The 7518-nt window shown below is 42.9% G+C and overlaps 1 pseudogene; it reads left to right on the top strand.

Moving 5' to 3' along the window:
* The first annotated feature begins 1410 nt into the window (after positions 1-1410).
* On the top strand, positions 1411-2667 carry LOC101642287 (annotated as a pseudogene).
* The last annotated feature ends 4851 nt before the right edge of the window (positions 2668-7518 follow it).

The following is a 7518-nucleotide window of genomic DNA, read 5'->3' as shown; positions in this document are numbered from 1 at the left end:
TGTACAAATGCGCTTTACACAATTGATGTGTGTATGGATTGGGATAACAGTTGTATGAGCCCCTAATAAAATGTTAAAAAAAAAAATCCTTAGTCAACTTTCACATAAATATGAGGCAATTTAAAATACTATAGCTGGGGTTAGCTTCGCCTTAGTCTTCAAAATAACATTCCTGCTTTTCAGCACTCTAAAGAGGTATTTATACAGATTTACCCAATGTGATTCATCTTTTGATTGCTTGACTGCTGATTCCATGAACAATGATTGTGAATCCTAGCAAGATAAAATCCTTGTCATCTTCAACCTTTTCTCCATTTATCATGATGTTATCTTACAATTTAGTTGTGAGGATTTGGGTCTTCTTTACATTGAGTAGTAATTCATATTGAAGGCTAGAAGTACAGCCAGAATGCTCTTTAGTAATGAGAGTGGCTATATATCATCTCACATACTTCGGACAGGTCAACAGGAAGAACCAGTACCCGGTGAAGGGCATCATGCTTGATGAAGTAGAGGGTCTTCAAGAAAGAGGAAGGCTTTCAGTAAGATGGATTGACACAGCGACTGCAATAGTAAACGTAGCAACAATTATGAGGATGGCACAAAAACATTCTGTAGTGCATCGGGTTACTCTGATTCAAAATAAACTTCATAGCATGTGACAACAGTGATAGCTGTGTTTAAATATACTGCAAGGCATCAGTCTTACAAAGATAATCAAAAATTGGCCCTGAACTTGAGAAGTTCACAGCAGCAGTAGTAAGAGTAGTAGCTGCTGTTACTATTGTTATTGCTGTCAAGGGGATGTTTAATCTGGTTCTCCTCAGAACAACCTCAGGTGCAACATGACAACGCACTGCCCAGTCCCAGGCCATCTTCATCATCACTGCTGTGCTTGGACCAACTGTTGCCTCTGTGTCGGTCCATCTTCCTGAGGGTCTTTCTCCCTTTTGCTGGCCCTCTGTTCTACCAACTGTGTGATTCTTTGTCCAGGACTGGTCCCTCTTGATAACAGACCAAGCCTCATAACCTTAGCTTCTGGGAAACATTCCGATTGTATGATAGATGTCGCTGTAGATACAGATATCAATATATGATGGGGTCTCAAAATTTTTGTGGGAAACTATCCACATTTTATTTCACTTTCCACAACTTTTTAAAGCCCCCTTGTGTTTTGGCAAGACAAATTTGTTCATGCTATATTCTCAGGTCATGGTCTATTCTCCACCAACACCACAATTCAAAGGTACCAGTCTTCAGTCTTCCTGATTTGTTGTTGAGCTTTCATGTGCATATGAGGTGATTGACAATACCGTGGCCAAAAAAAAAAAAAAAATAGAGGCCACCTCCCCATCACCACCCTTTCCACAAAGCTAGACTCTGGGATCCTTCAGGCATGCCACAGCTGACAAGGAAGCAGCCTTTGATGATGCTGTGAAAGGATGTATAATTAATGACGAGTAAAAAATGCAGAAAAAGAAAAAATATATATAGAGAGAAAAAGAACACACTTTCCTTTATAATTTGGTGATGATGGATGCTCTAGAGTGGCCCAGGCTGTCTGCACAGTGGCTTCCAGATGTAGCCGGACCAGAAGGGAAAGACTTCAGCATCCATCGAGCAACTTGTCCTGGGCTCACACACATCGGATGAGCAAAAGTACAGCGTGCAGCTCCCTAACGAAGATGCTCACTTTGATGCCTCACACTACCACAGTGAGAAAGGAGAATTTGTACTTTGTGCTCTGTCGGTGGGAGGATTGAAATGGAAATTAAAATCAACCATGAAGGAGAAGTGGCCCATCGTATGCCCCAGGATCCTTGCATTATTGCAACCAAGATGCCATCCAATGAGGTTCTCTTTTTCTGACTACACGAAACATTCTCCTCAGTCAGACTCTTCTGGAGAGTGTAACCCAGACTTGACATTCTGTGGACATCAGAAGGAAGACTATGAAGTTTTGTGCACCCTAAATCTCAGCGGGCACTTTTTTAGGGATTCGGGTGACCATAACCATCTGCCTGTGGGTCATCAGTGCTGTTACAAAGGAAGGAAAACTGGTGGATACAAAGACAACTGGTCATACCACAGTAGTTGAAGATGGTGCTTGGCATCCACTTCATGAGTCTCTGGTTAGGTTGGTTGCTGATGGTCAGATCAGATCAGAAGCATATCATCTGTGATACTGGTTCAAACAATTCTTCCAAACCAAGCCACTCAGTTGATGCTCACACTGCTGTAGAGAACTGCCTTTCTTTCCATCTTTATAGTAAGTTCATTCTTGCCACAGACTCAGCCGGGATCAAAGACATCTGAAACTCAAGTTGCCTCCCTTCGAAACACATAAAGATGAAATATTTCAGGTTCAGTGGTTGCCTCACAATGGAATTATCTTGGCATCCAGTGGTACTGATCGTAGGCTCCATGTCTGTGATTTAGTAAAATTGCAGAGGAAGAATCCCCAGAAGATGGACCAGCAGAGTTACTGCTTACTCATGATGGTCACACTGTGAAGACATTTGACTTCTGCTGGAATCCCATTAAATCTTGAGTGTTTCATTCTGTATCAGAAAATAAAATATCAAGCAAGTTTGGCATATGGCAGATAATATTAATAACGATGACGGCCCTGGAGGAAGTGTGGATCCAGTAGGACAAGGATCCTAGATATGTCTGTACTTGTGATCTAGACTCCCCTTTTTACTCTCAACCAAGAGATCGGTATTACCACTGGTTTTGAGATAAGACTATGTTTGACTAACCCTCCATGGGTACCATCAGCAATGCTATTAGCCCAAACAGTTGGGTATTGTCTAATGTTAACTGGAAGCCTTAGTTAACAAAGCCACAGATTTACATTAAATTTTCTTTTGGAATTTTCTAGAAGTGAACCCAGGTCTAAAGTAGCCAAAGAAAGAAGAACAAATATACATGGTTATTTTTCTTCTTATGCTATCATCCCAGGTTTTTCCGACTCATTTAAGTAAAGGTTAGAGTTGACAAGGTATAGAGCCGCATGAGACAGGTGTCTGAGCCATCAGTACAATACTGCAAGATATCATTTCTATCCAGGGTGCAGTGGGGATTCAAGTCATATATTGAGCCCTACTCAAAAATCTTCACCATGGCTTGGCTCAGATGTACTTCATATTCAAAGTGACACCTTTACCTTTAAAGTGTTTACTCATTGGACTGCTAACTTCAAGGTCAGCAGTTCAAATCCACCGGCCCTTCTGCAGGAGAAAAGTGAGGCAGCCTGCTCCCTTAAAGATTTACAGCCCCAGAAACCATAAGGAACAGTTCTCCTATTCCCTACAGGGTCTCTGTGGAGTTGGAAGCTAATCCACCGTAGTGGGCTTTTTGCAGCGTATTTGTTCAATGCATCTGTTGCTTTCTTGACTGCTGCTTTCTTGGGCATTGACTATGGATATAGATGTAGCTGTAGATACAGATATCAATATAGATATAAATATAAAACTGCTATCAAGTCACTTCTGACTCACAACATCCTGATTGGACAGAGTAGAATTGCCCCTGTGGGTTTCCATGACTGTAGATCCTTATGGGAGTAGAAAGCCTCGTCTCTCCCTGGCAGAGGGACTGGCAGTTTCCACCTGCTCACCTGTAGTTATCAGCCCAACACATAGCCTACTACACCTTCAGGGCCCCTAGAGATAGAAATACAGCAAATAACTATAATCCAGTCCAAAATTAAGGTGTGTATAAAACGTCAAAGGATCCTAGACAATAAGCATATAAAAAGGTCTCTAGACAACAAGCACACAAAGGAGAGGTCAGGGAAAGCTCTAGGCGAGGTGGGTGGGGATGAGATTTGAGCTGATCTTGAAATGTGATCTGAAAGCCATAGATAGAAGTCACAGAAAGGTCTATCTTCTACTCGCGTACTCCCTCAATGCAAGAACACTTTGTTCTAATAACCTGGCATTCCATGATGCTCACCTTCCCAACACAATCGCTGAAGACAAAATGGGTACATAAGCAAATGTGATGAAAAAGTAAGCTGATGGTGACAGGCTATCAAAAGATATAGTGTCTGAGGTCCTAAAAGTTTGAAAATAAACAAGTGGCCATCTAGCTCAGAAGCAACAAAGTCCACAAGGAAGAAGCACACCAGCCTGTGCGATCATGAGGTGTCGATGGGATCAGGTATCAGGCATCAAAGATCCAGAACAAAAAATCATATCAATGTGAATGAGGAGGAGGGCAGAGTGGCAACCCAAAACATATATGTAGACAATTGGGCATCCCCTCACAGAAGGGTCACAAGGAAGAGATGAGCCACTCAGGGTGCAGTATAGCACTGATGAAACATACAACTTTCCTCTAGTTCTTTAATGCTCCCTCCCACCCACTATCATGACCCCAATTCTACCTTACAAATCTGACTAGACCAGAGCCTGTACAGATAAGAGCTGGAAACACAGAGAATCCAGGACAGATAAACCCCTCAGGATCAATGAGAGTAGCGATACCAGGAGGGTAAGGGGAATCTGGGAAGAGAAAGGGGGAACCAATTACAATGATCTACATATATCTCCCTACCTGGGGGACAGATGACAAAAAAGTGGGTGAATGGAGACATTGATCAGTGTAAGACATGAAAAAATAACAATAATTTATAAATTATCAAGGGTTCATGAGGGAGGCAGGGTGGGAGAGAAGGGTGAAACTGATACTAAGGGCTAAAGTAGAAAAATCTTACCATAGTGAATGATGGGGGGAATGCAGGGTGGAGATCCAAAGCCCATTAGTAGGCCACTGGAGATCCCCTTGCAGAGGGGTCTCGGGGAGGAGATGAGCCAGTCAGGGTGCGATGTAACAACGATGAAAAATACAACTTTCCTCTAGTTCCTAAATGTTTCCTCCCTGCTCCCACTCCCATGACTCGAATTCGACCTTGCAAGTCTGGCTAGACCAGAGGATGTACACTGGTACAGATAGGGACTGAAAATACAGGGAATCCAGGGCAGATGATCCCTTCAGGACCAGTGGTGTGAGTGGCGATACTGGGAGGGTAGAGGGAGAGTGGGTTGAAAAGAGGGAACCGATTACAAGGAACTATATGTGACCTCCTCCCTGGGGGACAGACAACAGAAGGGAGACGTCGAACAGGGCAAGATATGACAAAATAACAATTTATAAACTATCAAGGGCTCATGAGGGAGAGGGGAGTGGGGAGGGAAGGGAAAAATGAGGACCTAATGTCGGGGGTTTAAGTGGAGAGAAAATATTTTAAGAATGATGTACAAATGCGCTTTACACAATTGATGTGTGTATGGATTGCGATAACAGTTGTATGAGCCCCTAATAAAATGATTTTTTTTTTAAAGAAAGAAAAAAAAGGGCTAAAGTAGAAAGAAAATGTTTTGAAAATGATGATGACAACATACATACAAATGTGCTTGACACAATGGATGGATGGATGGATTGTGAGAAGAGCTGTAAGCACCCCTAATAAAATGATTTAGAAAAAAAAAAGGTCTATCTTGAAAAACTAAGAAATGCTTTCCCCAATGAGAACTTTGACTTCAGAGTGCTTCCTCCACGTGGATCCCTCTGTCAGCTGATTTACCTGTAGCATGGGCTGCTAATGTCTCCTTGCCCTCACCTAGAAACTGCAGACTCAGTGCCGTTGAGTCGTCTCCAGCCCACGGCAACCCCGTGGGACAAGGCAGAACTGCTCCTGTGCGTTTCTAAGATGGTCACGCTTTAGGGGGGTTCAAACTGCCAACCCTGTGGTTAACAGCCCCAGGTATAACCCACGCTGCCAAATGACTGACACATGATAAAATGGAAATCATGAGTGAACCCAGAACACAGTCTCCATGCTCTTGCATGGCACCCACTGCCGGAGGTTGTGCTGACACCAGGGGCTCTCGGAGGTAGGCTTCCACCAGACAACCAGCTGGACCCTCTGATGTCTTCCATGTTATCTGGAGGTATCCACTAGGTGAACGGCCTGAGCCCATGAAGAGTTAGAAATGTATTTGAGCCTATTTGAAGAGATAGCCGGGTAGACTTGCCATATCTGCTATCAAGATGGAGGCATTTGTAATACTCAAGCAAACGCGAAAGCAAAACAATCATGCTAACCGACGTGTGGCCTGCCTGAATGTGAGAGACTGCCAAACGCGGTCAAGGACTCTGGGCTGTCTGCACAATGTGGCCGTGCCTCATGGTTGACCAAATTGCCAAGTTGTTTCTTGACCCAGAAGTTTGAAGTAGCACTGTGTATTTTAAGCCTCTATCACTTTAGGGGATGCATATCAACATGATATTGTTCTCAATTAGACTTAGAGTGTATCCCCAGGGACATAGTCCAGGCTCTCCCAGTTCTCATCAGAAGTGCACTTGGGGAAATAACATTTGTTGAAATTGTCTCCATAAGAAACTACCTCGTGCTCAGGTAGGGTGACACCGGAGAGCTGCCTCAGTAGCACTGGGGGACGCTGTTTTAGACAACTGTCTGAAGTTTCCTTGCCTGTGAAGCCAGCATGCTATGGAGGATATTATCCTGACCAACATAGAATGCCCACCTTTTTTCTTATTTTAATGACACCTCTAGAAGAGTTTCCCTGAGCTAACAGTACAAGGCAAGCTCTGAATCTACTGAAAATTTCAAACAAAATTCTATGAATACCATGACTATTGTTGCTGGTTTTATTTTTGTGCCCTTTGCATTCGCTACCAGGAAGCGCATGCCCAATTTCAATCTCTCTGCCTGCATGGAATCCATGGCATATGTTTAGTGTTCTTTTTTTTTTCTACACTTATTTTCAAGGAGCCTCGTGGTGCAATGGCTAGAGACTCAGCTGCTAAGCTAACGCTCAGCAAACAGCACCTACTCTCATCCTTTATGTTTTGATCCTCTTGTACTATTTCTGTAGCATATGATAAACAGAATCCCAGCAAGGAGAACAAATGTTGGCTGTCTATAATTTACACAACTCAGGAGATGACATCACCATGTGTGTTAGTTTTTTAAGTCCTAGCAGAAATCGTCTGCAGTGGTGCCCAGTGAATCTAGTACCAGGAGCCCCATTCTTCTGGACTCCCACTAGATTTTTTTGTTTCATCAAATGACTGCCTTTCACCTTGTCTGGCTCCTCAGAAGGTCTGAAAGGGTAGGGCTGCCATGAGGAATTAATGGTTACAGTTTTGAAGCAGTCTTACTTCCTTACCAAAGAGAACTGTTTAATGATTAAGTAAATATGATTCAAGGTTTATAGGTCTACAAGACTTGTTTCATATATCATTTCAAAATCATAAAAAGATTGCTCTTTCTCTTAACCCAGTTTCGGGTGTAAAATATAGCAGACATAACTATCACTTCATCTTTCTCTTAACTTGGATTTCCTTGAAGGCAGAGCTTGAGAGAAAGCTCATGCGTGAGCATGTTACCATGGTAGTTACATAACCTGTTGTCAATTTGAGACTTAAGGGTGAAAGGGTGTAGTTTAGCCTGTCAGTCAGGTCGCACCTTGATGACTTCATTTG

This window comes from Echinops telfairi, unplaced genomic scaffold, assembly GCF_000313985.2.
Source record: "Echinops telfairi isolate 266 unplaced genomic scaffold, ASM31398v2 ScPeMD7_9;HRSCAF=40, whole genome shotgun sequence".
In the NCBI taxonomy this organism is placed as follows: domain Eukaryota; kingdom Metazoa; phylum Chordata; class Mammalia; order Afrosoricida; family Tenrecidae; genus Echinops; species Echinops telfairi.
This window is presented reverse-complemented; position numbering and strand designations above follow the sequence as displayed.